Genomic DNA, 20,742 nt, shown 5'->3' with positions numbered 1-20,742 from the left:
TATTGGGGGTTGGTTTTTTCAGAGGTTTACAACCTCTTTGAACACCAATGCTTTTAAAGAGGCACTGCTAGCTATGCAGCACAAGGTGACAGTTTATCTGGAAAATGCATACCTCAACCCCTTTTTTACTCCCCTTACCAGTGCTTCATAGATTTGGTTGTCTCTACATCACTGGAGTGCCCTGCTGGAGGGTCATCCAATCAGCAGTCAATCAGACAACGCTACAGTGATGGTGTTCAAGAACCATCAGGGAGTAAGATGCCTGATGAAGGAGCACGCATGCTTCGAACGCGTGCACGCCCATAGCGTCACTGGGACCCGGGAAAACCAAAACCAGATGCCTCTCTCACCCCAGCCTGTGACACTGGACACCACCGGCGCCGTCAGACGGGATTAGAGGAGAACACTAGAGCACAAAGGATCGCCCCCTGTGGAGCCCTGCTGCCCACCACATTACCTAACCGGACTGATTTTTATCTGATGTGCCTGTATCTGTCATACTCTGAGTGAGTGCATTTCGACTTGTAATAAAATGTATATGTTTTAATACTGCACTTAGGTTGGCGCTGTTTTTCTTTTCTTTTATCTTAGTGGAACCTGTCCTGTTAAACCACTGTATGGTCTTGGCCACCGTGCTGCAGCTCAGTTTCAGGGTCTTGGCAATATTCTTATAGCCTAGGCCAGTGATGGCGAACCTTGCACCCCAGATGTTTTGGAACTACATTTCCCACGAATTTTGGGGTAATGCTTCACCTCTTACTCCTCAATATATAGTTCCCACCCACAATTATTACGCACCCCTAAGGTATCAGTGCGTCCAGGTCTAGACCACATTGTGGTAATCAAAGGGGAAATTTTAGGGGGCGTGGCAGAGGTAGAGGGCCACCTTATAATACACACCACACTCAAGGGGGGGAATGGAGGGAGTGGAGAGAACCATTCAAAATTGTGCCAGGCCACCCCCAAAAAGGAAACCAGCATCCCCACCCGCAGAGGGGGAGTCAGTACCCCCACCCATTCCCAAGCATTCCCGGTCCGGCCGAACGCGGAGGAGAGGATGCAGAGGGGGCAGAAAAGAAAAAGAGAAGTCTAACTACGGGTATTTTTAACCTCACTGATATTTCATTCACTGAGGAGGAGCTTCTCATTCTCAGTGAGGGTTTAAAATTTTTGGTCCAGCAAAATTTTTGGACAAGTTTGAAACATACATTGACCTGGAAAAGTTTCCCAGGAAATTGAATGTCAAAAATTTTTTTGAGGAACATCCTAGTGCCGACAATACAATGGTTCCACAGTGTTATACCCAGACAGCGTTACGGAATAAGTCTGCTTTTAATCCCAAAAATATATCCCATAGGTTTATAGAAGTCTTTAAGCATATGGTACAAGAGGATATAAGGAATATCCCTTTCACCAAAAAAAAAAGAAATATCAAACAGACTAGGGAAGCCATCTCAAAATTAGAACAGAATAGGAATATAGTTATTAGGCCAGCGGATAAGGGGGGAGGTCTGGTCATCCTAAAAAAGGAGGACTATATGGCAGAACTGCAATGAATAGCTCAGGATACAGCCACCTATAAAAAAACTTCGGGGTGATCCAACGGCCAAACTAAAAGCTCTCCTATCCAACCTGTTAGATAAAGGGTCTTCCAAAGGCATATTAAATAAAAAAGAAACAAAGTATCTATTACCTAGGGTCCCAAAAATCCTGGTTATCTATCAAATTCCCAAAATACATAAGAATAGGGCCAGTCCCCCAGGCAGACCTATTGTAAGTGGGATAGACTCCCTTTACGCTCGGTTGGAAGAATATATTGATATCTTTTTGCAGCCTATAGCCACTAGGGGCAAAGCATACCTAGAGGATAGAAAGGACCTTATTAATAGGATTAGGGAAATGGTGATAGGAGAACACACGTTGGTCACAGTGGATGTTGAATCCCTGTATACCAACATTGTACAGCAGGATGCCCTAAATGCTGCTTCATGGGCGTTGAAAAAATATTGTGACCTCAAAACCCCCAAAGAAAATTCCTTGTGGAAGCCTTAGAAATGGCAATGACTAATAATTTCTTCTGGCATGCAGGGGATTTGTTTTAACCAAATAAAAGGGGTGGCTATGGGGAATAAATATGCACCGAGTATTGCTAATATTTTCTTAAACAAGTGGGAGGAGGAATGTATTTTTTCTGACCAGTGGCCCCAAATTCTAATGTACCAAAGGTACATAGATGATATTTTCATTGTGTGGGAGGGTCCAAAGGAAGAGTTGGATGGTTTTCTAGTCTATATGAATAACAATAAATACCCAATAAAGTTCACCAGTACCAGGCATCCAGTTTTTGGATCTCAAGATCTTTAAGATGGGTTCTGGTTTGGGGACCCGGACCCATTTTAAAGAAACTGATCAGAATGGGTATATTTCCACCCGTATTTGCCATCACCCCAACTGGGTGAGAGCAATCCCAAAGATTCAATTCCTGAGAATCAGAAGGAATTGTGCAGGTTAGGAAGATTTCATGGCCCAAACCAATATGCTCATTGATAGATTCATAGAAAAATGGTACAATAAAAGAAAATTGGAGATTACGAGAGAACAAGTTAGGCAAATTGATCGCCTTGCCCTTTTGAGACCAAAAGCCAGGGACTCAGCAGGGGACCAATTCAACCTGGCATTTGTTTCAGGTTTTAATCTCCAATATAAAGAGGTGGAAAGGATCATTAAAACCTACTGGCCAATATTACAAAAAGACCAAACCCTTAGAAAGATCCTTCCCAACAAACCTAAGTTTATTTATAGAAGAGCCCCAGGCTTACGCAATATGTTGGCCAAAAATGTCATCCGGCCCCCTAAGAAACCCCCCACAAACCGCACTGGGTTCTATAAATGTAAGAGATGCAAAGCATGCAGAATTACTAGGGACAAAACTAGGAAAGCAACTAGATGATGTGGGATCCTCCGCTCAAATAGGGGCTTAAACCAGAGTGCTTGTGTCTCATTACCTCCAGGAAGAGAAGAGCCCCAGATGCTGGCTAAATGCTGATGCAAGTAGATGCAAACAAGAAGACCTGGACAGTCCCACACCAGAATGGATAAATCTGTCTTTTTATTCAAAATACAGGATCATGGGGTACACAAAACACGACTGTGGGGTGGTACAAGAATAGCTGACGCGTTTTGCACTAACACCAAGTGCTTACTCATAGCTAGCTAAAATGGGAATGAAAAGCCATATATATATATATATATATATATATATATATATATATATATATACTAAAAATATTAGAACATGTGACCATGCAATGGTGAGAAAATACAGAACAGCTGAAAAGCAGCCGTATGAGATCTCCGCACCTGCTGCTGGTTAGTAAATCTAAAATGGAAATCCCCATAGCAAGTAGGCATAGAAACAACAATTTGGAGATGTAATGAAATAAAATAAAGTGAAAAAATAAATGAAATAAAAATAAAAATAAGTGCTAAAATAATGTGATATCCATAAATGTATAAAATATACATATAATGAATGAGCACATGTAAAAGAATGTGTGTGGTGATATGTGTTATAATATGAACAAATAAAACGATTTATAACCCGGTTATCCAGGGTCAAAACATTTTTTTCAAAATGTGAATGTGTGTAGTGACAAATGGGCAGTGGTATATATGTTATCTGAATAAAGACTGAGCATGTATGAGAAAGATGTGTAGACACAGGGCAATCAATTCTAAAAATATATATGTATAATAAGATGAGGACTGAGGGTAAATGCATGTGAGTGAATATGTGTAAGACATGCACACAAAATTAATGTGCAATAAATCAACAACAGGTGCCATGATCACAAGACAGCATGATTGTTAGATCTACATAGTCCGTCATCATCAAGCCCATGATCTGAAAGAAAAACAAATATGTCACAGACAAACATTCAAAAACAAGTACAAAAAATATATTTAGAATATATAAAGAACTTTTTAGTTATGTGGTAAAGACGTACCTGTAACCATATAAAAACATCATATACAAGATTAATATTATGGTGATGAACCATAAACTTGGACTCATCCATGTGGATGTGTAATTAAACAAAGATATATATATCCACGTGCATATATTGGTTAAAAACCTAACTAAATGAAATTGGGGTACTGGAATGGCGTATGAAGCAAAAACGCCAATCCAGACGCCCCTTAGCAGAACTATATTGAAACGCTCTCCAAAAACTTAAAAATATATGTTTAATCATTCGTATTAAGCAGCTAGTTTTAGTTGTAAAGATATGGATATAAGTACAACGAAATATATGTGCGAGCTGCCAGTGAACAAAGGGGAACCTTTTAGAGAAAAAAAATTCAAAAAATACGGCACTTCAAATAACAATTCAGGAAAAAGAAAAGAGATTAGGAAAAGGAATGGGACGGGAGTTGTAAAAACAAAAAATGTTGGAGAACAATTTAAGTCCGTCCTTAGGTATAACCATGTTAGGATTAGAAGGATAAAGATCAATATTGATGTTCATTGAATAAAACTAAAGCCATAAATATGGAGAGCATCCCATCATGCCAGTCTTCCACCATTTACCGAAGGTCCACAAGGGGTTAAATCCCCTTATGGGGCGACCCACTGTAGCTGGCATAGGTTCACTCAATGAACGCCTGTGTGAATGGATAGACTCTCAACTTCAACCTTTAACCATTAACCTGCCGGGTTACCTGAGGGACACCAAACGTTTACTTGGTAAACTTCAGGATTTCAAATGGGAGAGCAATTATAGGTGGATAAGTTGTGATGTCATGAGTCTTTATTCCAGCATTCCACATCACTTGGGAATCCAAGCAGTATCCTGGTTCCTTAGCAGGTCAGGTAAACATTCTCTAGTTCTCCAGGAGTTCATTTTACAAGCGTTGGAATACAGTGTGTGGCTGTCCAGGTCTTCTTGTTCTCTTCTACTAGGAAAGCAACTAGCTTTCCATCAGTGGTTACAGGTGGGGAATATGACATTAGGCAGTTCCTCAGCTGTGACACTAGATATGTTACTTACCTGCTCATGTGTCCATGCAATTTCCAATATGTTGGCAGGACCACTAGAACCATGGCCAAAAGAGTGGGAGAACATATAAATAATATAAAAAATGGGTTCAAACACCACAATGTATCCAACCACTTCAGGTTGATGCACAATAAGGACTCCTCCTTACTCAGGTTCTGGGGCATTGATAGGGTTCGCCAGCAGATTCGCAGATGGAAACGCAGTGGATATATAGACTTCAATCTCTCCAGCCTTTGGGATTAAACCAATATTGATTCAAAATATTTTTTAACTGATTATTGATTGCATTAACATATTTGTTTTTAGCAAGATTGTTTCTTTTAGATTAGAGCCCTGGTTTCTCAGGGTTTCTATGTTAATATCCATTTTTTAGTTTAATGTACTTTCAGAAGTTATTTTATTGATATTATACAAACTGTCTTTGTGTATTATATTTAAAAAAAAAAAAAAAAACTTTTTTTGATCTGTTAGTATAGGCATGGTTGTATTGGCAATTTCGGCCATATAGATTTTCACCACTAGATAGTGCTGTCCTAATTGTCTCCTTCATATAGAAGATTAGAGGCATGGTTATTTCGGTCATCTGAATATTCACCACTAGATGCTGCTGTCCTAATTTTTTCCTTCAAGCCTCAATATACACATTTGACCTTGCTCAGCTGTATATTGCATCCATGCACCCAAATAGTCCATTTATCACTGTTTGGGTGATGGTTGACTACAAATACATTGTATGTATTCGTTTTTTTCATTAATCCCTTTGTAAGGTTAGCTATTTATGTGCAGTGTGGGCAGCGTGCGTGCATCAACGCTCCCTAGCAGCAGATTCTGTATTATGTTTTTGTCTTCTCCTCCATTGTGGAGGAGCCCCACCAATAGCAGCCTTTCCATTCACATAAAAGCAAGCAGGAAGTGGCACAACATCACTTCCTGAAGAGCCATTCACTGCGAAACATATGTCGAAGCAGAGGATCCGTCATTTTCGGGTCCATTTTTTGATACACCACACCAAGCTTTGCACCTTCGGAGTGAGATGTGGAAAGCACGCTACCCCCAGGGATCAGTTGACTCACACACGCCGTTTACACCTAGTGCCAGGCCAGGCACTATCGCATGTGAGTGTAACTGTTATTATTGCTGCTGTTTTCATTCTATTAAAAATGACTACACTATGAGACTTTCATCCGTGTCTCCTGTGGAGTCATTTTTCACATTCTAGCTCCTTCCTGTGTGGCCATTGGAGTGGATTCATGCCATTAGTGGAACCAATTTGGGGTTCCCAAAGTGTTTCTTGACCATCCTGTAAAAAGGGGTCAAACAGCTCTGGTGAGTGGCCAACTTTATACTGAGCACTCGTGGTGGAAAATCTAGAAGTTTTATCTCAGAGCATTCAGTTTTGGTGTTGGAATGTATCCACTTATGGACTTTACGTTTGCTTATTTTCTCATTAATGTGCACATTTGACTTTAATGCAGTGATTTCTTTGTGAGTTTTTTTATATGAACATGTATAGCGCCTTATTCTTTATTTTATAATTTTGCACATTTCCCATGATGCTCAACTACATTGCACAGTGCACGAGCATCATGGGAAATGTAGTTTCAAAACATCTGGGGTGCCAAGGTTCGCCATCACTGGCCTAGGCCATCTTTATGTAGAGCAACAATTCTTTTTTTCAAATCTTTAGAGAGTTCTTTGCCATGAGGTGCCATGTTGAACTTCCAGTGACCAGTATGAGAGAGTGAGAGCGATAACATCAAATTTAACACAACTGCTCTCCATTCACACCTGAGACCTTGTAACACTAACATATCACATGACATCGGGGAGAGACAATTGCTAACTGCACCCAATTTGGACATTTTCACTTAGAGGTGTACTCACTTTTGTTGCCACCAGTTTAGACATTAATGGCTGTGTGTTGAGTTATTTTGAGGGGACAGCAAATTTACACTGTTATACAAGCTGTACACTCAGTACTTTACATTGCAGCAAAGTGTAATTTCCTAAGTGTTGTCACATTAACCACTTGACGACCGCCTCACGCCGATGTACGTCGGCAAAGTGGCACGGACAGGCAAAATCACGTACAGGGTACGTGATTTGCCTTCCGCGGGTGGGGGGTCCAATCGGACCCCCCCCCGGTGCCCGAGGCGGTCGTCTTTTGTCCAGCGGCGATCGGTGATGAGGGGGAGACCATCCGTTCGTGGCCCCCCCCTCGCGATCGCCGCCGGCCAATGAAAACACTCCTTTGCTGCTGTATGCTAAACAGCAGCAAAGGAAGTGATGTCATCTCCCCTCGGGTCGGTATTTTCCGTTCCGGCCCGAGGAGAGAAGACATCTATGTGAGTGCACCAACACACACACACACAGTAGAACATGCCAGGCACACAAAACACCCCGATCCCCCCCCCGATCGCCCCCCGATCCCCCCCCAATCACCCCCCCCCCCCTGTCACAAACTGACACCAGCAGTTTTTTTTGTTTTTTTTTTTTTTTTTTTCTGATTACTGCATAGTGTCAGTTTGTGACAGTTACAGTGTTAGGACAGTGAGTATTACCCCCCTTTAGGTCTAGGGTACCCCCCTAACCCCCCCTAATAAAGTTTTAACCCCTTGATCACCCCCTGTCACCAGTGTCACTAAGCGATCATTTTTCTGATCGCTGTATTAGTGTCGCTGGTGACGCTAGTTAGTGAGGTAAATATTTAGGTTCGCCGTCAGCGTTTTATAGCGTCAGGGACCCCCATATACTACCTAATAAATGTTTTAACCCCTTGATTGCCCCCTAGTTAACCCTTTCACCACTGATCACCGTATAACCGTTACGGATGACGCTGGTTAGTTCGTTTATTTTTTATAGTGTCAGGGCACCCGCCGTTTATTACCAAATAAAGGTTTAGCCCCCTGATCGCCCGGCGGTGATATGCGTCGCCCCAGGCAGCGTCAGATTAGCGCCAGTACCGCTAACACCCACGCATGCAGCATACGCCTCCCTTAGTGGTATAGTATCTGATCGGATCAATATCTGATCCGATCAGATCTATACTAGCGTCCCCAGCAGTTTAGGGTTCCCAAAAACGCAGTGTTAGCGGGATCAGCCCAGATACCTGCTAGCACCTGCGTTTTGTGCCTCCGCCCAGCCCACCCAAGTGCAGTATCGATCGATCACTGTCACTTACAAAACACTAAACGCATAACTGCAGCGTTCGCAGAGTCAGGCCTGATCCCTGCGATCGCTAACAGTTTTTTTGGTAGCATTTTGGTGAACTGGCAAGCACCAGCCCCAGGCGTCAGGTTAGCGCCAGTACCGCTAACACCCACGCACGCACCGTACACCTCCCTTAGTGGTATAGTATCTGAACGGATCAATATCTGATCCGATCAGATCTATACTAGCGTCCCCAGCAGTTTAGGGTTCCCAAAAACGCAGTGTTAGCGGAATCAGCCCAGATACCTGCTAGCACCTGCGTTTTGCCCCTCCGCCCGGCCCAGCCCAGCCCACCCAAGTGCAGTATCGATCGATCACTGACACTTACAAAACACTAAACGCATAACTGCAGCGTTCGCAGAGTCAGGCCTGATCCCTGCGATCGCTAACAGTTTTTTTTGTAGCGTTTTGGTGAACTGGCAAGCACCAGCCCCAGGCAGCGTCAGGTTAGCGCCAGTACCACTAACACCCACGCACGCAGCATACGCCTCCCTTAGTGGTATAGTATCTGAACGGATCAATATCTGATCCGATCAGATCTATACTAGCGTCACCAGCAGTTTAGGGTTCCCAAAAACGCAGTGTTAGCGGGATCAGCCCAGATACCTGCTAGCACCTGCGTTTTGCCCCTCCGCCCGGCCCGGCCCAGCCCACCCAAGTGCAGTATCGATCGATCACTGACACTTACAAAACACTAAACGCATAACTGCAGCGTTCGCAGAGTCAGGCCTGATCCCTGCGATCGCTAACAGTTTTTTTGGTAGCGTTTTGGTGAACTGGCAAGTGCCAGCGGCCTAGTACACCCCGGTCGTAGTCAAACCAGCACTGCAGTAACACGTGGTGACGTGGCGAGTCCCATAAGTGCAGTTCAAGCTGGTGAGGTGGCAAGCACAAGTAGTGTCCCGCTGCCACCAAAAAGACAAACACAGGCCCATCGTGCCCATAATGCCCTTCCTGCTGCATTCGCCAATCCTAATTGGGAACCCACCGCTTCTGCAGCGCCCGTACTTCCCCCATTCACATCCCCAACCAAATGCAGTCGGCTGCATGAGAGGCATTTTTATGTCCTCCCGAGTACCCCTACCCAACGAACCCCCCAAAAAAGATGTCGTGTCTGCAGCAAGCGCGGATATAGGCGTGACACCCGCTATTATTGTCCCTCCTGTCCTGACAATCCTGGTCTTTGCATTGGTGAATGTTTTGAACGCTACCATGCACTAGTTGAGTATTAGCGTAGGGTACAGCATTGCACAGACTAGGCACACTTTCACAGGGTCTCCCAAGATGCCATCGCATTTTGAGAGACCCGAACCTGGAACCGGTTACCGTTATAAAAGTTAGTTACAAAAAAAGTGTAAAAAAAAAAAAAAATATGAAATAAAAAAAAATAGTTGTTGTTTTATTGTTCTCTCTCTCTCTATTCTCTCTCTCTATTGTTCTGCTCTTTTTTACTGTATTCTATTCTGCAATGTTTTATTGTTATTGTTATTGTTATTATGTTTTATCATGTTTGTTTTTCAGGTATGTAATTATTTATACTTTACTGTTTACTGTGCTTTATTGTTAACCATTGTTAACCATTTTTTTGTCTTCAGGTACGCCATTCACGACTTTGAGTGGTTATACCAGAATGATGCCTGCAGGTTTAGGTATCATCTTGGTATCATTCTTTTCAGCCAGCGGTCGGCTTTCATGTAAAAGCAATCCTAGCGGCTAATTAGCCTCTAGACTGCTTTTACAAGCCGTGGGAGGGAATGCCCCCCCCCCCCCCACCGTCTTCCGTGTTTTTCTCTGGCTCTCCTGTCTCAACAGGGAACCTGAGAATGCAGCCGGTGATTCAGCCAGCTGACCATAGAGCTGATCAGAGACCAGAGTGGCTCCAAACATCTCTATGGCCTAAGAAACCGGAAGCTACGAGTATTTCATGACTTAGATTTCGCCAGATGTAAATAGCGCCATTGGGAAATTGGGGAAGCATTTTATCACACCGATCTTGGTGTGGTCAGATGCTTTGAGGGCAGAGGAGAGATCTAGGGTCTAATAGACCACAATTTTTTCAAAAAAGAGTACCTGTCACTACCTATTGCTATCATAGGGGATATTTACATTCCCCGAGATAACAATAAAAATGATTAAAAAAAAAAATATGAAAGGAACAGTTTAAAAGTAAGATTAAAAAAGCAAAAAAATAATAAAGAAAAAAAAAACAAAAAAAAAAAACACCCCTGTCGCCCCCTGCTCTCGCGCTAAGGCGAACGCAAGCGGCGGTCTGTCGTCAAACATAAACAGCAATTGCACCATGCATGTGAGGTATCACCGCGAAGGCCAGATCGAGTGCAGTAATTTTTCCAGTAGACCTCCTCTGTAAATCTAAAGTGGTAACCTGTAAAGGCTTTTGAAGGCTTTTAAACATGTATTTATTTTGTTGCCACTGCACGTTTGTGCGCAATTTTAAAGCATGTCATGTTTGGTATCCATGTACTCGGCCTAAGATCATCTTTTTTATTTCATCAAACATTTGGGCAATATAGCGTGTTTTAGTGCATTAAAATTAAAAAAAGTGTGTTTTTTCCCCAAAAAATGCGTTTGAAAAATCGCTGCGCAATTACTGTGTGAAAAAAAAAAATGAAACACCCACCATTTTAATCTGTAGGGCATTTGCTTTAAAAAAATATATAATGTTTGGGGGTTCAAAGTAATTTTTTTGCAAAAAAAAAAAACTTTTTCATGTAAACAATAAGTGTCAGAAAGGGCTTTGTCTTCAAGTGGTTAGAAGAGTGGGTGATGTGTGACATAAGCTTCTAAATGTTGTGCATAAAATGCCAGGACAGTTCAAAACCCCCCCAAATGACCCCATTTTGGAAAGTAGACACCCCAAGCTATTTGCTGAGAGGCATGTCGAGTCCATGGAATATTTTATATTGCGACACAAGTTGCGGGAAAGAGACAAATTTTTTTTTTTTTTTTTTGCACAAAGTTGTCACTAAATGATATATTGCTCAAACATGCCATGGAAATATGTGAAATTACACCCCAAAATACATTCTGCTGCTTCTCCTGAGTACGGGGATACCACATGTGTGAGACTTTTTGGGAGCCTAGCCGCGTACGGGACCCCGAAAACCAAGCACCGCCTTCAGGCTTTCTAAGGGCGTGAATTTTTGATTTCACTCTTCACTGCCTATCACAGTTTCGGAGGCCATGGAATGCCCAGGTGGCACAAAACCCCCACAAATGACCCCATTTTGGAAAGTAGACACCCCAAGCTATTTGCTGAGAGGTATAGTGAGTATTTTGCAGACCTCACTTTTTGTCACAAAGTTTTGAAAATTGAAAAAAGAAAAAAAAAAAATGTTTTTTCTTGTCTTTCTTCATTTTCAAAAACAAATGAGAGCTGCAAAATACTCACCATGCCTTTCAGCAAATAGCTTGGGGTGTCTACTTTCCAAAATGGGGTCATTTGGGGGGGTTTTGTGCCACCTGGGCATTCCATGGCCTCCGAAACTGTGATAGGCAGTAAAGAGTGAAATCAAAAATTTTCACCCTTAGAAATCCTGAAGGCAGTGATTGGTTTTCGGGGTCCAGTACGCGGCTAGGCTCCCAAAAAGTCCCACACATGTGGTATCCCCATACTCAGGAGAAGCAGCTAAATGTATTTTGGGGTGCAATTCCACATATGCCCATGGCCTGTGTGAGCAATATATCATTTAGTGACAACTTTATGAAAAAAAAAAAAAAAAAAAAAAAAAAGTGTCACTTTCCCGCAACTTGTGTCAAAATATAAAATATTCCATGGACTCAATATGCCTCTCAGCAAATAGCTTGGGGTGTCTACTTTCCAAAATGGGGTCATTTTGGGGGGTTTTGTGCCACCTGGGCATTCCATGGCCTCCGAAACTGTGATAGGCAGTGAAGAGTGAAAGCAAAAATTTACACCCTTAGAAATCCTGAAGGCGGTGATTGGTTTTCGGGGCCCCGTACGCGGCTAGGCTCCCAAAAAGTCCCACACATGTGGTATCCCCATACTCAGGAGAAGCAGCTAAATGTATTTTGGGGTGCAATTCCACATAGGCCCATGGCCTGTGTGAGCAATATATCATTTAGTGACGACTTTTTGTAAATATTTTTTTTTTTTTTTTTTTTTGTCATTTTTCAATCACTTGGGACAAAAAAAATAAATATTCAATGGGTTCAACATGCCTCTCAGCAATTTCCTTGGGGTGTCTACTTTCCAAAATGGGGTCATTTGGGGGGGTTTTGTACTGCCCTGCCATTTTAGCACCTCAAGAAATGAGATAGGCAGTCATAAACTAAAAGCTGTGTAAATTCCAGAAAATGTACCCTAGTTTGTAGACGCTATAACTTTTGCGCAAACCAATAAATATACGCTTATTGACATTTTTTTTACCAAAGACATGTGGCCGAATACATTTTGGCCTAAATGTATGACTAAAATTTAGTTTATTGGATTTTTTTTATAACAAAAAGTAGAAAATATCATTTTTTTTCAAAATTTTCGGTCTTTTTCCGTTTATAGCGCAAAAAATAAAAACCGCAGAGGTGATCAAATACCATCAAAAGAAAGCTCTATTTGTGGGAAGAAAAGGACGCAAATTTCGTTTGGGTACAGCATTGCATGACCGCGCAATTAGCAGTTAAAGCGACGCAGTGCCAAATTGGAAAAAGACCTCTGGTCCTTAGGCAGCATAATGGTCCGGGGCTCAAGTGGTTAAAAGATATAATAAAATATTTACAAAAATGTCAGGGTGTACTCACTTTTGTGAGATACTGTATATGTCTACAGGTGTCCGTATGTTGTGCCAGACACCTGTGTGATACAGGAACAAATAACTCACCAAAATTGGCCTTGCTTACAAAGCTGTCAATGGTACTCCCCTTCATAATAAACCATGAGGTTGTCACCATATATAAGGGTGGCAACTAATACTGATAATATTACATATAATGATCTTACAAGGATTGACAGGCAAACTCACAAATCAACTCTACATTGGCTATATGTACCATACTGGCCCCAGGGGTGAGAGATTATGCCACTTGCCCACTTAACATGTACTGTCACTGTTGGTATAGAGTGGATATAAAGCTTAAACCCTGGGCACCAGGCAATAAAAACCCTTGGGTTAGTGCTTGGTCAAATTTGGAGCTTAGTGTTATGGCCTTCCTTTGTTAAATATTCTTTCCACAAAGCTCTTGCATCCTGCCCATTCAGCTTATTTAACTCTGTGGGTATAGGATATGTATAGCGCTTAGAATGTGGGGGGTCTGACAGGATATGGTTTATGAACCAGAAGACAGCCCAACACTGTAACCATCAACCCACAACAGTATCTTCTATAGCAGTGATTCTCAACCTCTGTCCTCAAGTACACCCAACAGGCCATGTTTTAGGAATTTCCCTTAGATAAAATAGCTGTCCAAAATACCAAGCCATTGACTCTGATTCAAAGCACCTGTGCAAGATAAAGGAAAACCTGCAAACATGGCCTGTTGGGGGTACTTGAGGACTGAGGTTGGGAGCCACTGTTCTATAGCACGCAGGTGAACAAAAAACAGGAAATCGCCCCGGGACTTTAAATGAGGTGAATGGGGTTAGCCAACAATTGACAGAGTAAATGCAGTTTCAGAATTTATTAAAATTGTCATGCAAACATAAACAACATGAATCATAGCCAAGCCTCTGAAATGATAAATACAAGTAAAAAATGTAATTACACGTATCATGGTACAAAATGTAAATTGCAAAGTACACAAGCATGAAATGTATCCCAATGCGTTTTGACAATTGGTCAAGAGGGTCCAAAACGCATGGCCCTACACTCACCAAAGGCTGAATCAGACTACCAAATGCTGAATACCCAGAGGCGGCAGTAATGAGCATCCGGCTCGGGAGCTGAGGAGACAGAGGAAAAACCAACCCAACAGAGCACAAACGGAGGGCGGACATGGCCGGGATGGGGGTGTGTGTCAGCAAAGATCTCCCAGTATCTATTAATAATGGCAACTGAAACACAAATGCATATGTATCAATAGATGCTGTCATAACAGCATAGAAGTAAAGTAGTCTATGATATAAGTATGTATATGCATGAACCAAATGTGGTTCAATAATGGTATGGGCTTAGAATCTAGGGGACAATAGAGAAAAAAATAAAAAAATAAATTAGTAAATAAATACAATGTATAAATGAAAAAATATGACACAAACGGTGTGATAGAGTGTGTGTCCCGCATAGCATGTATCCAAGTCCATTGTATATGTCAGCTAAAATAAGAATATATGTATATCAGTTGGTACTATACCAACAGAGTAACCATGAAGTGTACAATGTAATGAAAAATATATATATACACATATGAACCAATGTTGTTCAAAGCTAGATGGACTTGGAAACTCTGAGACAGTGAAATAAATGAGATGAATGTGTAATGGTGTGTGCACGAATGAACCATGTGAGTAAACATAATAATGTGTGAGACAATATATATATGGCAGACCATGCTAAAGTTAAGTGCTCAAATGTGAAAGGAGTGAATGGATGATTAGCATCCATCAAGGAGTTTGGACTCACCTTGAAAGAAGTGAAACTGCTGCGTGTGAGTGAAACAGGAAATAAGAAGTGACAAACAGATCCCAGCCATGACTAGCCCTCAATTTACATTCCCAGAGGGCCCAGTGAGCTCCACCTCAAACAACATGTGTGCGTGACAAGGCACGCGAACGTGAATGACTCTCGCCGGCAAATGGAGGTGCGCCTGTGCATGAGTGATGGCTGAAAGGGCTACGGAATAGAATAATTGTATGTAATGAATAGTTGGCTAATGGTGGCAGCAGACCAGGTTTGGGCTAAATGGGTGTCTTCCACTCGGGTTCAATAGACAAAAAGGAAAAGGTCTGATGTCACTTGCAAACCACCTCCATCCCAATATATGCAACAAAAAACAGGAAATCGTCCCGGAACTTTAAATGAGTAAATACAGTCTCAAAAGTTATAAAAATTGTCATGCAAACAAAAACAACATAAATCATAGCCAAGCCACTGAAATGATACATACAGTAAAAAAAAAATGTCATTACACGTATCATGGTATAAAATGTAGAATGAAAAGTATCCCAACGCGTTTCTCAAGACCATGCCCTATACTTACCAAAGGCTGAATCAAATTACCAAATGCTGAATACCCAGAGGTAGCAGTAATGAGCATCTGGCTCGGGAGCTGAGGAGGCAGAGGAAAAACCAACCCAACAGAGCACAAACGGGAGGCAGGGTTGGTTTTTCCTCTGCCTCCTCAGCTCCCGAGCTGGATGATCATTACTGCCGCCTCTGGGTATTCAGCATTTGGTAGTCTGATCCAGCCTTCAGTGAGTATAGGGCCATGCGTTTTGGACCCTCTTGACTAATTGTCACAATACCCTCTCTGTGTTGATACTTATTTGGTTTATTATACCCCCTACAGATGTACTACACACGCATCTACCTCTGATGAAACGAGCATGGTCTGGCAAAACGCGATATTTTTCAGGCCTGTGTACTTTGCAATTTACATTTTATACCATGATACGTGTAATGACATGTTTTACTGTATGTATCATTTCAGTGGCTTGGCTATGATTCATGTTGTTTATGTTTGCATTTTGAGACTGCATTTACTCTGTCAATTGTTGACTAACTGCATTCACCTCATTTAAAGTCCCGGGGCGATTTCCTGTTTTTTGTTGCATATATTGGGATGTGTCAGGATGCACCCGCCAGCAGACAGATTCACCTCCCCAGAAGAAGCCTGAGGCGTAGAAGAGTGCGCATTCCTATTGCTCATAGGAATCAGGCTGCGGCACATAGAAGTGTGCATGCGCGAACTGGATCGCAAACAGAAGCCGCCGCGCACCTTCAGGCGCGCCGGCGCTTGTCCACACCTGTAACCGATGCTGGTTCCAAGTGAGCCTATTTGAACCCAGCCAGTATCTAGCCCCAGTGCTGCCTTGTTTTCAGCTTCAGTGTATCCTGTTTCCTGAGAACCTGTATCTTGATCCCTGTTATCCATCCGTCTTGTCTTGACCATCCCTTGTACTCCACCTGTACCAACCTCAGCTTGTCCTGTGACCAATCTTCTGTCTTCTCCTTGGCACCTGCACTACTGATCCGGCTTTGACCTGGCTTGTCTCCTGACCATGATCCTGCCTGAACCCAGTATCCGATTCTGCCAGCCGTGTATGACCCTGCCTGCCTGACCTTGCTACTTGTTGCTGTCATCTGCACCAGCTGCCTGCCTGTCGGTCACTTTGCTGAAGCTTTCCTGTGACTTCACCAGCCCCACTTGGACAAGCCGCCCTGCTGCCAGCAAAGACTTCTTGGCACTCGTGCGACTCTGCACTCTGGGGCCCTGAGTCAGAGTGGAAAGGGAAGCCTTGCTCGTCCATTCAGGCTCTTCTACCAGGTATGTGTTAGGATGGAGGTGGTTTGCGGGTGACACCAAACCTTTTCTTTTTTAGGTCTATAGCACGCAGGTGGGAACCCCTTAGGGTCTCTATTTCTAAATCTGCATTGTTAATTCACAATTGGATTTGTATTGCATTCACGAGTCTCCATCATGAGGGTACATTACCCAACCATCTAGTGATTGATACTGGGCTCAAGATCGACAATAATACACATGAGTAATGACCAGCAGTAGATATGTAGTATCAAGTAGTCCATGATAAAGTCCCACACACACAGTGGAACTAAAACGCCACATTTGGAGGTCCTCATATGCTTATTGATTCTTGCAAACCTAAACCAATGTCAAATAAAAGTGACATGTGCAGATGATTTGCAGAGTTAATTTCAGAACTGTTGATTTGAACTTAATAAAAAATTAATTTAAAAATATTAAGGAACAGGTTGCTGTTGTTATGTCGAGTATAAACAACTGAAAAGACTCAAAAGTCCCACCTACCCTATTGGTAACAGCGTGCCAGGGGATGTCATACACAGACATCCAATACAGGTGATCAGATTGTTGGGCTGCACCAAGGAATCAGAAATAAACGTGTAAGTGAAAAAAAGTAAGTTTATTTAAGATAAAGACACAAGTGCAAACCAAACAGCAAACTATAAACAGTAATAAGTGCAAAACCCCCAAACACCTATCTAACTAAAAAATTATAAGTTCATAAGCACAAGAAACAAACATAAATAACCCAGACAGGGACAAAAGCAAAAGGGGAATAGAAGCCAGGTAAGGGGAAACAGACCGTAATGGGAACAGGGAGCAGGTACAGGGAACGGGTCACAAGGACAGGGTACATGGAACAGAGTCCAGGACAAAAGCAAGAACAAAAGCAGGTTCAGGCAGGGACAAGGCTAGCAGATGGAATTATGAAGCATTTGAGCCTTGGTTAAGGGCGGGCTTATAAAGTCCAGCAAACCCCAACAGGTGTGCTTGATAGCTAGTTGATAGTCTTGGCAGGGAGACACCTGCTGGTGGCCACCAGAACTACACCTTTTGGTACTGAGCGTAACAGTGCCACCAACAGGTGAAACCAGTAATGACACTGTTCCTGACACAGCGCTACTTATGCTTTATACATAAGACTATAAACATAAGAGTGTGTATTGTATATAGAATGAAAGGGAAGGCGCTGTCTTCACGTGTAAAGGAATAAGAAAAGGAACAGGAATATGTGATCATGCTCATATATCATTCCAATAAATATCAATTGTGAATACAACATTTAGAAAGCTGAAAATCCATAAGTGAAATTGGAATGTACAAATATATATAACATTGCGATGTGCATTAATGGTGAAATCAATGTATAGCAACCTGAGAGTCCATAAGTGATAATAATCCCAACACCAAAAAACAATTGCTCATAAATAGTATCTAGTTCTTCCACCACAAGTGCTCAAGGGGAAGGTGGCAACTCACCAGAGGTGTTTGACCCCTTTTTACAGGATGGTCAAAAGGCGCATTTGGAATACCAATTTGATTCCACTGTCAGCACCTCTCGACTCCAATGGCCCCTCTGGATGAAGCTAGGATAGGAAAAATTACTCCACATGGATAAAAGTCTCATACTGTAGTTTTCTTAATAGGTATAAAAGCAATGTGTAGATATGGCTGATCCTACAGTGGTGGTGTGTGATCCATGTTTCGCTCTGGATATGGTAGCCTGTTTGGGGTATCAGGAATATGAGGTATGAGGAATAACATGTTAGGTAAGAAGGCTTACACAATGTTTTGGTGGAGACAATATAAAATTATTAACTAAAAGCCAGTAATCAGTAATAAAACATTTGAGGTCAATGTCTATATTTAATCCTATAGGTTGAGGGGATTAGAGTCTGTATATCCATTGAGTTTCCATCTGGGACACATTTTTTTTGTCATATCTGTGCCTCTCCAATGTTGGCAAACTCTATCAATGCCCCAAAATCTAAGGAGAAAGGGATCCTTATTGTCTACCAACCTAAAGTGGTTGGATACACTATGATATTTGAACCCTTTCTTCATGTTATCCATGTGTTCCTCCACCCTTTTGGCGATTGTTTCTAGTGGTTCTGCCGACATCTTGGAAATTGCATGTGCACATTAAAAGGTAAGTGACATATCTAGTGTCACATATGATGAACTGTTTGATATCATATTCATCACCTGTGACAACCGATGAGAATTGGGTAGCCTTTATATTTTTGTCGCAAGTGGTCCTACAAGCTTTACATCTTTTACATTTGTAGAATCCTGTGTGATCCAGAAAAGTGGGAGGCCTCTTAGGGGGTTTGGTAACATTTTTACTAGCATATTGCGTAGCCCTGGTGCTCTCCTGTAGATAAACTTTGGTTTGGTTGGGAGGATCTTTTTAAGAGTAGGGTCTTTTTAATTATTTTTTCTACTTCTTTATATCGAAGATGAAATCCTGAAATAAACGCAAGGTTGAACTGATCCCCTGTTTGTTCCTGAACTTTTGGTCCTAAGAGGGTGTGGCGATCCAGTTGCCTGACTATTTCTCTAGTGGATTCCAGCAGTTGTTTGTTGTATCCCCTTTCTATCCAGCAGTGTGTGGTCTCAGCAGGGTTGGTGATGTTGAATCTCTCTAGACCAACATTGGTCAAAAGGATGCCCTTAGTGCCACTTCATGGGCACTACGGAAATATTCTAATTATTATTATCATTTGGGAGGATTCACAGGAAGAATTGGAAAGGTTTTTGAAACACATGAATCATAACAAGTATCATATCAAATTTACCAGCACTTGGCATCCTTCATGTAGTCAATCTTTAGATTTATACCAGGCTTTATACCAGGCAGGATCCAGTTTGGGAACCCACACCCATTTCAAAGACACTGACCATAATAGATATATATATACACTCGTAGTTGCCATTAACCGAATTGGGTGAGAGCAATGCCAAAGGGGCAATTTCTTAGAATCAAAAGAAATTGTGCAAGAGAGGAAGGTTTTATGGCCCAGATCAACATGATGATAGGTAGATTTATAGAAAAGGGATACATCAAACAACAACTCGAATCCACTAGAGAAATAGTCAAGCAACTGGATCGCCACACCCTCTTTAGACCAAAAGTTAAAGAACAAACAGGGGATCAGTTCAACCTTGCGTTTATTCTTTATGTTGTATTCACAATTGATATTTATTGGAATGATATATGAGCATGATCACATATTCATGTTCCTTTTATTATTCCTTTACACATGAACACAGCGCCTTCCCATTTATTCTATATACACTACCACTAGTGATCACTTCACTTTAAAGGGACAGCTACTTATTTGTTAATTTTCCACATACAGACATCTTGGTTCACATTCACAATATAAGAGTGTGTATAATTGTGAATCATGCGCAAATATAAAACAGATCAATATCATGTGCAAACATAACAATACTGAGTCTGTCTTCCAAGATGGAGCACATGTAAAATGGAGTTGAATGTCAAGATGGAGACTCTCAATGCTGATGATGCTGGTGCTCCAGCATCTCCCTGAGCTCTCCTAGTTATCTTTCCAAAAACGTTTTAACCTAGGGATCCTCCTAGCAGGTGTAGTTTGTAGGGCAATACTACCGAATAACTATCTGTTTGCATAGTCCGTAATGTAACTTCACCACTAGGTGGCATTCTAAGACTAAAGATTTGTGTATTAGGTTTTTGGAAATAAAAAAGGTGGATTTCTTTGATTCAGTCTTAAAACGGATAAAATCTTTTTCTCTTTAGTTCATCAACGGACACAGCGCTCCATTAATCTTGACTATAGGGTTATATCGTCTCCCGCAGGAGTAGGACTGGGCAGAACAAAAAATACTTGGCTAAGCCCATGGGCCATCCTCAGCTGGTATATAACCCCCTCTCTGCTATAGGCATTCAGTTAGTTTGTCTAGTCAGGAGTAAAGACTTAGGCTCCCTGCTGGGATCTTTTGGTCCTTGCAATTTTTTTCTTTTCCTATCTTC

The sequence above is a fragment of the Aquarana catesbeiana genome, linkage group LG07 (assembly GCF_042186555.1).
Source record: "Aquarana catesbeiana isolate 2022-GZ linkage group LG07, ASM4218655v1, whole genome shotgun sequence".
NCBI lineage: Eukaryota > Metazoa > Chordata > Amphibia > Anura > Ranidae > Aquarana > Aquarana catesbeiana.
Note: the sequence above shows the minus strand (reverse complement) of the source record.